General features: G+C 44.5%; 1 protein-coding gene and 1 long non-coding RNA gene across 24 annotated transcripts in view; both read right to left on the minus strand.

Annotated features, from left to right (window-relative positions):
• PSD3 (pleckstrin and Sec7 domain containing 3) overlaps positions 1–15,345 on the minus strand; it is a 706,021-nt gene that overhangs the window by 558,760 nt on the left and 131,916 nt on the right. The gene's annotated exons all lie outside the window — the stretch shown is intronic.
• On the minus strand, positions 6,958–13,131 carry LOC114484517 (uncharacterized). Its single transcript, XR_003677550.2, has 3 exons — positions 9,930–13,131; positions 8,411–9,257; positions 6,958–7,679 (listed from the first exon to the last, which is right to left on the minus strand). It is a non-coding gene; the product is annotated as an uncharacterized lncRNA (long non-coding RNA).

The following is a 15,345-nucleotide window of genomic DNA, read 5'->3' on the forward strand; positions in this document are numbered from 1 at the left end:
GCGGCACGTGGGATCTTCCCGGACCGGGGCACGAACCCACGTCCCCTGCATCGGCAGGCGGACTCTCAACCACTGCGCCACCCGGGAAGCCCCCTAATGTTTTTTAACTTAGCTTTTTTTAAAGATTTATTTACTATTTATTTATTTATTTTTGGCTGTGTCGGGTCTTAGTTGCAGCACGCAAAATCTTTCATTGCAGCGCACAGGCTTCTCTCTAGTTGTGGCGTAGGGTTTTTCTCTCTCTAGTTGAGGCGTGTGAGCTCAGTAGTTGTGGCGTGCAGGCTTAGTTGCTCCGCAGCATGTGGGATCTTAGTTCCCGACCAGGAATTGAACCCGCGTCCCCTGCATTGGAAGGCGGATTCTTTATCACTGGACCACCAGGGGAAGTCCCTAACTTAAATAGTTTTAAAAGGAATCTTTAGAATTATTATCAATAAATGGCAAACCAGTATCATTTTCTGTAAGTAGAAGGTATATACAAATATTCTTTAAAATACATAACTTTTTAAAATAAAAATAGTAAAATTGTGTTACTACCTAAGGTCCACACTTTTGGGAAACATTATATTACATCAAAATCCTTATTGACCAGTAAGATAGATTAGCCTATATTTCACATAGATATTACTGTATACATAGGTTAGGACCCACCTTTGAAAAATCAACCTTTTCAAGAAGTCATATTTATTTGATTTGATCTGTTTTGCCCCAAAGGCAAGAGAAAAGAAAATTTGCTACCATTCAAAATTAGTCAAGAAAAAAGTCTATTAGCCCTACAAAAGTAAACATGCTAATAGGTATTCAGCAAAAAACAAAACTAAGACATCAAGTAGAAAACATGTGTGAGACAGTTAGACTTGAAGGATTCCAAATTAGCTTTAAAAGGCAGAGAAAAACAGCACTAATTCCTGGCTGGCACTGTATTTAAACTTTGTTAAAATCAGAGCTGACAGTTCTATTAACTCTGAGAGATACTCCTATTTCTCTATAGATAAAACATTGTAGTTTCTGAATACAGGTAAAATCAAGTGTTTATTAATCTGAATATTTTTAAATTGGGAACTCTAGTTAGCTGACTTTAATTATAGCTTACCAAGGGTTAACCAGAAAATATTTTAATTTTAAAAATATTAAAATTCATTATTAAATGAATTTTAATATGCCTTCATATTTTCAAAAGTCTTTATCAAAAATAACTTTTGAAAATATGAAGGCATAATTTTTGTCAGAGTTAGCACAGAATAGCAAATGTAAGTAACGTTCCTTTGATGATTTGTGATGCTGTGGCGGCCCAGGCTAAATCGTTTTCAATGATTTGTTTCCTGAGCACGTGTTCTGAGTGGCCCTCTGCTTTACCCATGTGATCCCATTCTGTTCTTCCCACATTACAGCGAGACAGGTACTAGGACCCCCTTTGTGCAGATGAATGAATTGAACCACCGAAAAATGAAATAACTCGTCTGGAGACGAAACAGTAAGCGTGAGAAGGACTCTCAGACACACCCATCTGATTTCCAAGTTCACAAAACCAAGTGTAGCAGAACAGGTGTGCCCAGAATCCTGGCCTAAGGTGCACCATCAACGTGAGATTCATTCGACTTAAAATGTTTGAGTTGGGTTTTATTTTTCTTTTAACCTGTTATAATCTGGCAATTTCCCATAAGCCTTACATACAATACAAAAAGTAATTCAAGTTCATTGAGAACTCCAGGTAGCAGAACTCTAGTTAAGTTTTAATAGCATGTAATTCCCAATAATTAAAGATGCTTTTGTGTGCACCCAGATAAAGTAGTACTGGACATGGTCATGCTTATATTGCTTCTTTTCAAGTTAAGGTGGAAACGCTTTAATAACACTGGAGGAATCTAAACGCGGCCCAGCAGACCCTTCTCCTGAATGTTGTGAAGTTGTCCTGAGCCACGACATGTCCAGGTTAACCCTGTAGAACCGCTCACAGTGTCGCGACGAAAAGTCCTCCTCCCACCGTGATAATATTTCCTCATTATTTCTTCATTTCCCCTAAGCATGCGATTCCAAGAATGGAGAAAAATAACCTGCTAGAATCAATGCCTTTGTGGCTGTGGCTAGAATCATTCTATCATTAAAACAGTGAACATCTACTATTATTGCCACCTGATTGAATATCAGTTGGAACTGCATTAAAATCATTATAGAGTTTTCTCACTTAAGGCTTATTAGAAAATTAGATTATGCAACCCCTCCCACTTCTGAGGAAATTTTACTTTAAGGAGATTTTACTTCTCACAGACCCTAGTAACCTCTGACTGTGTATGAATCCTTCCGTCTGCCTCTTTCCTGAATTAGAAAGCAGCTGTTCCTTCAGAAGCATGTTACTATCTGAAGGACAAACGGACAACGCGGCTGTTGGAGCTTCCTTGCAGCATCAGCTCATGAAGCCCACGAGGTGGCACAAGGCCTGCACCAGCCTTTGCCCCTGGCTCGTCCAGCTTCCTTCCTATCAGTCAGCCGAGACTGGGGTACAGCTTCCTGCACCCACATCCAGGGCTATCTCCACCTAGCTGTGAGGGCATGGTTGTCACCGCTTGTGCCTTGATTTCTTTTGTCTGTGAGTAGAAACAATAATAGACCCTACTTGATGGGGTTCTTATGAAGACTGAATGAAATAATGCACATAACATGATGACATATAAAACGGGCTCAATATATGTTAGCTCTTATTATTAACCTGGAGAGTTCCTCCTGGCAGGAAGCTTTTCCTACCCACTCAGACCAGGTAGGGTGCTCCCACTACACTTTGCTACAGCATCTTGACCTTCCTTGTAACATTTGTTATACTTTTAATCACCTATTCAACGCCTGTCTTCTCAGCTAGATGCTAGATTATACACACCGCAAGGGCAGGTCTGTCTTTTTTTTTTTTTTTTTTTTTTTTTTAATTCCCTGGTGTCTAGCACAGAGCCTGAAACTGAATACTTGTTAAATGAGTGAAAGTTGATTGCTGAAGCTGTAAAACTAATGGGTTCTTTGGGCAGACATTCAATTATCAGTTTTTAAAATTGGTCAATCTGTAAGAACCAGGAATCGAGAGAAATTGGTACTGTGCCACACCTCAGTTTGAGACATAATTCAGAAGAAAAATAATAATAACACTAGTGGTACCTAAGTTTTCTGTCCCCTCTTTGCTTTACAGTGTATTCATACCTATTACCCCATCTCAGAGGCTCAAAGAATACGAAAGTTGGAAGAAACTCCAGAGCCATCTCATTCAAAGCTTCATGTGAGAGATAAGGAAACAGAAAGCCATCATTTACCCAGAGTCACAGCATCCTCCAAAACACCTCCTACAGAAAGAGCACCAGGAAAGCCCTTGGACTCTGACAGTGTGTTCTATGAGCTCAAAAGCTTGAATCATAACTTGTGAGGGGATAAGAAATTGCACAAAAATGGGCAGACGGAACTAGAAGATGGAAATACAATCGGATGGTGCAGACAAGGGGTGACGCTCAAGGCCCAGGGTGGGAGCTCTGTCTTATGCTGAAGTGGACCACAGCCCCCAGGGCCACGCAGGCAAGAGCTGCTCCGGAGGGACCCGCAGCAGCTGCGGCTGGGTGACTGATCTCCCCCATGTGAGCCAATAGGTGATGGTTGGGCTTATCAGCTCGGCGCCCTGTGCATCGTCTAGCTGGCCTGGAGCAGCGTGCCCAGCATGCTGTCTCTTCTGTCCACTGCAGATACCTCCCTTTAGCTTCCCAACGTGGAACACCCGGGGGTCCGAAGGAAAACCCCTCCATCATTTGGCACATGGGAAATGCTTTCTGATAATGATGTGGAAGAGGATGGTCCTCCACATGCCTGAAAGTTCAGTCCAATTCATCTGCCCACACACTGGGAATACAGGACTGACGGCCCAGTCCCCTGATTGTGACTCCTCTGCAGCCTGCATATGGGGGAGACCTACCTAGCAGAGGCCCCAGAACACCTGAGCAGAGTCGGTGGCCCAGGGGGATGCTTAGTAATAGCAGAGTTGAAATGGCGGGGGGCTAAGGTCAGGGACTTTTTAAAAATAAAGTCAGACTCAGAGAGTCTTTAATTCTCACTTTAATGTTCCTTCTTGACAGCAAGTGGAAGGCGGGCGAAGTGCCTCAGCGCAGCGACACACAGACCGTCGTCGGGAGCTGGCGTGCTGTGTGTGAGGACCACGCTGGCCCTCTCTCCTGGGCACCGCTGCTTCCTCTCAGGGGATGGTCTGGGTGGGTGAGCATTCTAGGAAGTCTTTCCCACCGCCCCTATCGCTGTCCTGGGTTCCCTCCTCCAAACCCTTGTTATGCTTCATAATCGTATAGAAATGTCTAAGTTTCCATCATATCCAACCCACAGCGCTGAGGGGGACATTTCACACACCCTGAATTAATATCAAGCTAACGTTGGGCAAGTTGTTCTAAACGGTCTAAACTCAGCAAAAGAATAGCCACCCGGCATCCATAATCATTGACTTTCAGCAGCTTGAATGCAAATGTCATTAAACCTTTACAGTGGTTGCAGTGAATGCCATTCATTTTCATCTGTAGTTTCAAAGATTTACACAGGAGAGTTTTTCAATTTGATATGAACGATAAATCTTATACATTCTGTGGGACCTACTGGCCTATAAAAACTGATTGAAGCAGTTTCCACAAGGCCTTAGCCTGCTTGAAACAACTTGAAAACAAAGCTTCACTCTTCCTACGGGGAAGGAAAAGGGAATAGGAGAATAGGAAGAGGGGGCCAGCCAAGAGCCAGTCAACCAGACTCAGTGGAAGTGCTTGGGCAGAAGATGTACTTATGCAAAATTCAACAAACGGTGCACACGTTAAGTGCAAGTCTGTGCAAATGTGGATCCCACCTTCAAGCAAAGGAGGTAAGATTTATAGTAAATTCTTGAATCTGAGTTGCAAGTAACAGAGCCATCTATCATGATAATACCTATAATTTAGACCTTTATCTCCTTTGTGCAGGAACCATGCTAAGTGCTGATATCCATTATAAAAAGGACGCTCACAGCAACGGAGGGCACAAAGAAAGTGAGGCTCGGAAAAGCTAAGTCATTTGCCCAAGGTCTCTCAGCTAATGGGTCTTCAACACCAGACCCAACTCCAAACAAGTGTTGCTGGACAAAATACAGGATACCGCTTAAGACTGAATTTCAGACAAACAACAAATAATTGTACTAAAAAGTATGTCCCAAATATTGCTATTTTTATTTGCTAAATTTGGCAACCCTTCTCCAAATCTCATCCTTTAAAGCTATTTGTATGGAATTCTGGTTAGGAGTGAAATGGTCTATTGCCTATATGTGATATCGTGATTTATAGTAAGAAATATGTCTTTGGTCTTGTCCTGTTTCTGGCCCAGGGCTCCTAAAACCCTTGGAATTTCCTAAGATAAGATCCAAGGAGGTGTCTTTTGTTATGTTATTGAGGTGACTTGGGGGAGGCTCCTAAAGAAGGGGGCTGGTGCCAGAGGAACCTATTCTCTCTCCATCAGAGTTGGAACTTTCAGTCCCTCCCTGCCCCCCCATCTAGGGAGGGAGAGGGGCTGGCGATTGAGTTCAATCAATGATTAATCAATTACACCCGTGTAATGAAGCCACCATAATCCCCCAAAAGGACTGGGTTCAGAGAGCTTCCACGTTGGTGAACACCTGGAGATTCGGGGGAGTGGTGCCCAGAGAGATCATGGAAGCCCCGTGCCCTTTCCCCAGACGGTCCCCTATGCATCTCTTCCACCTGGATGTTCCTGAGTTATCTCCTTTATAATAAACTGACGATCTAGTAAGAAGAATGCTTCTCTAATTTCTGTGACCCACGTGAGCAAGTTAATTGAACCTGAGGAGGGGCCCTCTGGAACTCCCATCTGTAGCTGGTGGGTGAGAAGCACCAGTGACAGTCTAGACCTGTAACTGATATCTGAAGAGGGGGAAGGGGCAGTTTTACAGGACTGAGCCCTTACCCTCTGGGGTCTGACACCATCTCCATGTAGGTAGTGTCAGAATTGAAGTGAACTGTAGGACACCCAGCTGGTGTCTGAGAATTGCTTGGTGGTGCGGGAAAAACCTCTGCACGGTGGAATTTGGAGCGGAAGTAGGCCATAGTAAAATAGGTGCTCCAGCCCTAGTTTGGATGAATCGTGGTAGCTACAAGAGGCATAAGACTTAGACAAAATTGTCATGTAGATATTTGTTTTGAATATTTGTTCTGTTAAACACAAGGCAACAGGCCCCAGATGGAGTTACTTCTGCTGAGCTTCACATCACCAAACCCAGGCTTAACTTTACTACAGTTTCAGCCTCTCCCAGGAATGGAGTCTTAAACCCATCCATCAGGATCACCTGGTCAGCACTAGTGAGGTCGTCTGCCTGATAGACCCCTGCAGCCCCTACGGGAAAGTGACCTGACACAAGCACCCCACTGTTGGCTGGTATAACTTCCTTGCTCCCACTCCCTTGGGCCTATAAAAGTCTTTCATTTTGTATAGCACCTTGGAGCCCCTTTCTATCTGCTTAGATGGGATGCTGCCTGATTCACGAATCATTGAAGAAAACCACTAAGATCTTTAAAATTTACTAAGTTGAATTTTGTTTTTTAACAGTTCTGAGTGTGGTAAGCCTCACAATGTTTAAACCATTCCCCTCAACACCATCAGCAAAATCATTTGAGCATCTGTCCCCCAAATACACATATTTATTTATGATTGATACATTAATATTCTCATATTAATATACCTTGTACATTTTAAAGCACAAAATAAAAATGTTAAAGATGAGACATAAAAATATAAGAAGAAGTACCACCTCTTTCTTTCTATACCCAATAGACTGTCCTGAGCACCCATTTTGGACACTGCTGGACACTCTGGCCCCATCCTTGTCCTGGGCAAGACTCACTCATAATAACTAAGATTTAGTGAACACCTATGTGTGGTTTTCTCACTTGGTCCTTGTACCAGTTCACGAGCCCCTATTTGCCTTTGGTGAACACTGGGGTGAGGGGCTACTTCAGAGTCTCAGTGACTCACCAAGTCCCAGCCTGACCAGCAGAGCTGAGACCTGCAGAGCTGTGCTCTCTCAGCCGGGCTGCCCGTGAGGGAGCTGAGGTGGGAGGGGAGGCAGCTGTACCAGATGCTGGAAGCTGGGGTGATGCTCCCCCCATTTTACCGAAGAAACTGTGGGTAACATTTGCCTGTTGTAACACAGTTAATATGCTTGCTTTGGAATTTAAGACTTGATCCCAGAATCTGTGCTTTTTCCTGCTTTGCTATATATTCTGAGATACCTCTGAACCTGAACCCAAGTATGAATAAAGGTTGGTATACCCTCCTTAAAAAAATAAATAAAAAGGACACTGGAACTAACGAAGCAAACTTAAACCCAGAGAACCACTAGAGTTTTATCCAATACGTTTTTGTAAAATCCAAGTTTTCTTTAACTCTCTTTTTAACTCTAGGTACACCTGGCTTAAGTGTTTTACTTTTAGAATGTGGTCTAACAATAAAAACCTCTTCAAAACATTTTGAGTGGCAGGATACTTTATTAACACACACTTGTGCCCACGGAGGTTTCTGTGTCAGGAGCACAGGTCTCCTCAGGACCCTTCCCTTCAGTTAGACACACTGAAGAGCGGTAACACGTGTCTGGGGAGAGGAGGAGAGGATGCTTGTGCCTGGAAAGGGGCAGAAAGAGAATCCTGTGACTCCTGGGGGGCACGGGTGAGGGCTGGGGAGTTTTAAGCAGGGGAAAGGGGGCGGGAATTAAGTGGAGGCCATCGTGGTTATGAAGTGGCGCAACGAAGCTGTTGGACAGGGTTTTTCAGGCTTTGCTATCTTACCTCCCACTCGCTAACCTTGTCTTCAGGACCCTGAGGCACATGGCTTTACTCTTCCAACTACAGAGAGCTCTTTTGCTTTCCTACATTTCTAAGCTTAAACAATTTTCTGTTTCTCAAGGTCCCATCAGTTCTGGATAGTGGGTGATGAAATCATAGTGAATTCAGATATTAAGCGTATATATAACAGAATTTATGATTAAACAAAGAAAATATAGCCCTCATCTTTATGGGTGGAGATAGGGGAGGGTATTCAGGCATTCAGAAGGAAGACCCCACCCCCTACTTCTGTGCTGTCATTCTTCCAGAAGTGCAGGGTCCAGCCCCCAGCCTGGGGCACAGAAGCAGCACAGGGCCTGGGGTGGGACGCAGTTTGGGGAAAGTTCCAGCAGACACAGAGCTAATTCCAGCAGGGGTCCCCCGGCATCTGCAAACTCCATGCCAGGCATGGTTCCAAGTACTTTAAATGTTAGTACACACTTAATCCTTATTTTCTATCAGGCAGGTCCTCATTTAACCTCTGTTTTACAGATGAAGAAACTGAGACACAGAGAGATTAAGTAACTCACCAAGGCCACCCTGGAGGAAGGGGCAGGCAGAGCCGGCCTCTCACCAGAGTCGGGGCCCTGGGGCAGCTCTTCAAGGCTGTGCTCATGCTGACCACGTGTTGAAGGACAGATGTGAGGGCAAGACTTCATTAACTTCTCCTGTCATGACCTTTCTGGATCCTTGGCCCAAAGTTAGCAGACAGGGAGCCCTGAGCATAGCTGAGGAACAATAGCTGAGGTTTGCAGCTAGCTTTTAATGTGATTTTAACAAAAGAAAGAAATGGCCCTCTCTCTGAGCATGTTGATGGATTCTGATGCCTGCTACAGTCAGGAATAACTTATTTTGTCTTTTTCCTGCCCTTAACAGAAGGCAAAGACTGTTTCACCAGCAGCGTGAGGCCCAGTGAGGTTGTGAAGGGAGGGAAATGAGTGCTTCAAGTTCTTGGGCTGGTCTTCGTGATTAAGAGGCCTCAGAGGTCTTAATAATCGTAACGATTCCGTCTGGGCGGGAAAGAGGCAGGAAAGCCAATCTACACGTTACTGTTGTGAACCGACATGTTGTTAGCGTCACAGATTTCTAAACGTCATTTTTGTTCAGGAGTCACAGGGGCCTGCTCCCAGCCTGGACGACCTGCTTCGATTTGCTGTCCAAACAGCAGGATCCTTCGTGTCTACAGCAAGATACAGTCCCTGCACATTTGCTCATTCACAGAATCGTCCCAGAGTCAATCCGCCTCCCCTGCTTCCTGCGAGAAACAGCTTCTGATTCACTGACTGGTCCGGCATGCAGGGCCCTTTCCTGCATCTCTGCGTCTCTTAGCAACGCCTCCCAAAGCAGCCCTGTTCAGTTGCCATCATCGCCTGCCACCTGGGAAAGGAAACCGGCCAGTTCCGGTATGGAGCCACCACTCTCTAATGCACAGACATGGCACTCTGTCCAGATTTTCTGGTCTTGGTTTCAAATTCTCCAGTGTTGCATTAAATTATGCTTATTTTAAAATCCTGGAATGTGTGCTTCTCTCATGATATTTTATTCTTTTCAGTAAATGTAGTTGACTAATTTAAATTTATTTTTTATACTTTCGAATAAACGATAACAAGCCAGAAACCTTAATTTTTTTCAGTTTGAAAAACATTCACCCTCTAAATATGTGACCACATAGTTGTTACGTTCCTTCATGATGAATCATGAAATTCACACATGAACTCAGGAGAAACCACAAACTCAAACCCTCTCTACATTCTATCAATCCAAGCTTTCCTCTCTTCACCCAGATGGCCTATTTCCATGAAGAATCTTCTCCTGACTAAATCACCACACTGCAGGCCTACACTGATTATTACATAAAGTAGTACACCTTTATCTTTATTCTGCTGATGTTTCTTGCATATATATGTCTAAAAATGCCTCTTTGCATATATGTTTGTCTACCACAAATGTTAAGCTTGTAGAAAGCAGAACAAGAATCTTCCGCCTGCCTCTGTTTTGTCCTTCATAAAGGACCTACAGAAACATTTAATAATGCTTAATGTAACTTACAGGTAGTCAACAGTGTAATTCCTGCCATTACTTCTAACTGGATTCATGTGATGCTTTTTTCTCAAAGGGCTCCAGAAGCTGCGAACAAGACGACACAATAAACAAAGGCAGCCGGTCCTCAGTGGCTCACAAAACAGCATAAAGGTGGTAGGAGAGCAGTTTGCAGAGAACTATAAGGAAAAGCTCATTTAGTAAAACAGATCGAGGATGAGAAGGGAAAGAGTTTTGCCATGAGCTTTCTAAAATGGCATGAAAAGTAGACTGATTTATTTAAATAGAAAAAATTTATTTTAGAGGTTGTTTCAAGCATGGAGTAAAGCTGGTTCATTAGGAGAATAGTTACTGCTATTGGGGGTCATTATTCATAAAGATTATTCACAAAGCAGATCCAGAAAACTAGGTCACCAAGCTCAGCCAGAAATACTACTGTAATTCTTTGGCTATGGGGCCACCCAGGAACTCCTTAAATATTAGTCTAAGCCACAAGAGAAATACATTTTCATAGAAACACCACTAGGCTAAATTTATGACCCCAAAGATAGTTCAAAATTCTATTCTACTTTGGAGGGACTCCAAGAGTGCCAACCACCCCTTTCTTGCCAAGTCCCTGGCGTGGATGGCCTCACAGTTCACTGCCTACAGATGTGAATCGGAAGGATGAAAGCACCTGAGGGGAGAACAGAAGGAACTGGTAAAAGAGAAGGTCACTTAGTGTGGTTTTGCCATAATCTAAAGTTGAGAAATATTTCTGGAGCACCTATTACGTGCAATGCATTTTGTAATGCTCAAAAAGGGGGGGGGGAGTTTTTCTATTTAAATCATAAATTCTATGCACTGCAGTAAGTTTAACTTTTTGATGTTACAAATATGGAAAAGATCTACTCTATTGTCTATCATGAGAACACAGCTTCATCTGGGGAAATGTCAAATCCTTAAGTAACTGGAGTTTTCTCCCCCTTCACCTGTCTGTGTCCGCAGGACCTCATCAAACCTCTACATTTCAGAACTAAAGGACCCTGAAGAAAATTAGAGCCCCCGGTGTTCAGAGGGGGTTAAGCTGTGTGCCTCAAGGCTTCTTTGACAAAATTAGGAAATGGGAGGCAGATTCAAACCTGTAACCTGCAGAGTAACTGTAGGGAGGTCGCTTCAAAAACACACCCACCCTTCCCTTAATTTCTGTGTTTCTCTCCTGCTTAAAACTCTCCAAAGGCTCCCCACTGTACTTAGAATAAATTTCAAACTCCTTAGCGAAAACTAAGAGGCCCTGTGTGATCTGGCCCTGCCTATAGCTCTGAGTAAGCCTCACAGTAACTTATGCTCCCCAGTGACCCTGCAGGCACAGGGGACTCTTCTGCTAACCCTGCCTAGAACCTTCCCTCCCTGACCTTCTCGTGGCTGCCTCCTGTCTGTCACTCAAGGCTTAACTCTGAGGTCACCTTCTGTCATCACACAAACTAAACCACTCATTCGAGCACCCTCCCCTCATCACCCCTTGTTTTATTTTCTTCCAAGCTCTTGTGGCCATCTGAAGTCCTATGCCCGTGTGTTGTTTGCCTGTTCATCATTCCCTGTAGGAGCAAGGACTTCGTCAACTCACTGCTGTACCACCCGTGCCTGGAACATTGCTCCTCACATAGCTGGTGGTCAAGAAATACTTACTGAATGAATGAATCCAGAAGTTATTTGTTCAGCACCTTTATTCATCCATCCCTAGCATGGCCATACTCACAGAAAGCAACAGTATCATCTCTGAACACACAAAACCAGAAGAGGGACTTCCCTGGTGGCGCAGTGGTTGCGAGTCCGCCTGACGATGCAGGGGACGCGGGTTCGTGCCCCGGTCCGGGAAGATCCCACATGCCGCGGAGCGGCTGGGCCCGTGAGCCATGGCCGCTGAGCCTGCGCGTCCGGAAAAAGCAGGGTTTAGCCGTGTTCTTTGGTGGCCTTGTCTTCTCCACCCTTGCTTGACCTTTACTATAGAACCTTAAGGCTAAGCAGCCATCCGGAATATTTAAAATAATTAATGTACCTGTGCTTTGTTGGCAAAATGGGATTCTAACCAAAATTGTATGGGCGGGGTGGCACTAATTCATTTCTTCTCTGGTTGTGTAAAATATTCTGTAGCTGGTAAAAATCAATTTTGTTCCATTGCTTTTCTTTCTTTTTAAATTAAGCTGTGAGTGTATAGCAGCGGGAACCACTTTTTTCCTGTTGCCAGTTTTTTCTTATCATTGTCAGAAATCCTTTGTGTCTAAACAGTGCCTGAATTTCTCCTACCCACCTGGACCTTCAATCGTTATTTCTTAATTTGTAGAAGCTTTCAGTGTCGTTTTGCTTATTTCTGGGCGAGAACATTTCCTCAGCCATACAGCCTCTTCCCTAGCTCTGGGCAACATACTCCAGAAATACGCCTTTAAAAGTAAAAGGAGGGGACTTCCCTGGTGGTCCAGTGGTAGAGACTCCGCCTTACAATGCAGGGGACGTGGGCTCGATCCCTGGTCAGGGAACTAAGATCCCACATGCCGCGGAGCGGCTGGGCCCGTGAGCCATGGCCGCTGAGCCTGCGCGTCCGGAGCCTGTGCTCCGCAACGGGAGAGGCCACAACAGTGAGAGGCCCGCGTACCGCGAAAAAAAAAAAATCGGAGGAAAAAAAATCCTTTCTAAAACTTGTGAGATCTTCTGCCAGATGAGCCACTCAAACCTTCCGCTGGATGAGCCCACTCAGTCCTTCTGCTAGATGAGCCACTCAACTTTTACTTTACGCAATTAACAAACTTGCCTTACAATTTAAACAAATCTGTCTAATTTCCTGGCCTGTGGTAGATTAAAAGAAGTGTATTAGAGGTAGACGCAATAATAGCAGCAAGAAGGGATAGGCCAGCATGGAGAAAACTAAAAAGTTACTGAAAAGCAAAAAGAACTGAGAAAACAGAGTATTTGGGGCATTAAGTGTAGAAGCAAATAGTCTCACAGATCTAAAGTTGCCAGCAAGCAATACTGCAGTGACAGTAATTGCTTAAGTTATCAAGAAAATTAAGGTATGTTGTATATATGTATACGTATCTAAGGAAACAGGGAAATAGTAAATGTTAAGTCCTCCTTCGAAAAGTTTTTATCCAAAATGCTATTTTTACTGTTATTTTAAAGGGCAAAGCAAAATTCGGTTTTCTAAGAGAATTGATTTCTGTGGAACATGTTAGAGGACCTCTTCCTCCCTCCCTCCCTCCCTCGGTCCGTCCCTTCTCACAGTTAGAACTGTGTAGCTAACCATGTCTCTTTTGCCTTGAGCAGCTAGAAAGCACACAGCCAAATGTGACTTTCAAACATACCGGCTCTGTTGGCCTTCATGGCATGTTCTTTTGGGTTCTTTTCCTGATCTTGACCTGATCTTTTCTTCATCTTGACACTTATTCATATTTTCCTAGAACTGATTCTTTATTCCTATTTACCTTCACCATTATTTTTATTATTTGTGCTATAGTTGTAGGGCACTTTAAATCCTTTATGGAAGAAGATTGAGATCTCTCTGCTTATGGCATGAGATGGATAGAGTGACATTGTAACTGTTACTTCATCATACAATCAGATTGAGAACTCAGTCAAGAGTAACCAAGCTTCTTGCAGATAAAATGGAATTTTCGAGTGACAGAACATTGTAAGTGGAGTCCTGCAGCCTTTTAGCTCACGATCTGCTGGACTTGGTAATTGAAAGGTGAATACAAAATCACACATCCTGAAAATTGAAAGTTAAATTCCAAACAGTTAAAATTGACTAAATATAATCACAGGATATGTGCACAACACAAAGGGCAGCCGAAAAAGAGCCACAGCTGCTGATTCCTTTAGAACGAAGGAGAGCGAACTTCCTCACGAAGCAGGCTGCAGTGGCCCAGCAGTGGTGCCACTGTGGAGCCAGGGTTCTTTCCTTTGCCCATCTCGTGTTTTCACTGATACGCTTCAGTGCAAGGAACATGGCTTCTCCTCACTGTCCTGACTTCTCGGATACTGTGAGTAGCCCAGGGAGTGGCTGTAATGTTGAACAGATCACATGTAGAACCCAAAGGGCTGCAGAACCCTGCTTTCACCGAAGGACTTATATTTATGCAAATCATGTAGCATATTACAGTCTCTCAAAATCTACAAGGAAAAAAGTCTTTGAAAGAGAAAACTTACCATATTCTGCCCAGTAGCAGAGTCTGGAAGCAAATCTATTTATAAGTCATATCAGGCAATAATTTGATTCTAATACATTGCTTGTTCAGGGATGCTTTTTAAAAAAATCTCGTTAAGAGCTATAAAAACTGGCTTCCCTAAAATCAGAGAGGGCTCAGATAGGACATTTATACAAAGCAGTGACTTTCTTTTTTTTTTTTTTTTTTTTTTTGTGGTATGCGGGCCTCCCTCTGCTGCGGCCTTTCCCGTTGCGGAGGACAGGCTCCGGACGCGCAGGCTCAGCGGCCATGGCTCACGGGCCCAACCGCTCCGCGGCATGTGGGATCCTCCCAGACCGGGGCGCGAACCCAGTTCCCCTGCATCGGCAGGCGGACGCGCAACTGCTGCGCCCCCAGGGAAGCCCCAAAGCAGTGACTTTATAAATTTTACGTGAAACTCCCTGAAAGTGTCTTTGTCATCTGTTGGGTTGGCCGTCCACACCTGCCCCCTTCTCTCCATGTCCCATCAACTTCTAGGACCTGTCCCTCACACAGGTTTACATGGTTATAACCACCTTTGGGCTCTCAGTAGAGCTGATAGCACCATATGAGCTGTCCCCACCATAGTAGGTTGGGTGGGCACCAACCCCCAACCTGCAATGGACCAAGAAGCCTCTTCGCAGGGGGATTGGGAAGCAGGTCTGAGGAATCCCAGTCTTTAAGGAGAGGAGATATAAATCTGGCAATTGTGGGTGACCATAGTCCTTCCCCTGGAGTAGGGGAAGCAGATGTGCAAAAAGAGAAAAAATCATTCAGAGAAAAGTGCTGAGAAGGTCAGAGAGCAACAGTTGAGTTGAAAAGAGAGACCTGGGGCTTCTCTGGTGGCGCAGTGGTTAAGAATCCGCCTGCCAATGCAGGGGACACGGGCTCGAGCCCTGGTCCGGCAAGATCCCACATGCCGCGGAGCAGCTAAGCCTGTGCGCCATAGCTACTGAGCCTGCGCGCCCATAGAGCCGGTGCTCCACAACAAGAGAAGCCACCGCAGTGAGAAGCCTACGCACCACAACGAAGAGTAGCCCCCACTCGCCGCAACTAGAGAAAGTCCATGCGCGGCATCGAAGACCCAACGCAGCCAAAAATTAAAAAAAGAAACAAAAAAGAGAACTGGATGCTCTGGAGCCCTCATGCCAGGTGATCCTGACGCAGCTGCACCCCCGCCCTTGGTTCTACACACCCAACACTTACAGGCAAGGGTTCTCCTCATA

This window comes from Physeter macrocephalus, chromosome 20, assembly GCF_002837175.3.
Source record: "Physeter macrocephalus isolate SW-GA chromosome 20, ASM283717v5, whole genome shotgun sequence".
Taxonomy (NCBI): domain Eukaryota; kingdom Metazoa; phylum Chordata; class Mammalia; order Artiodactyla; family Physeteridae; genus Physeter; species Physeter macrocephalus.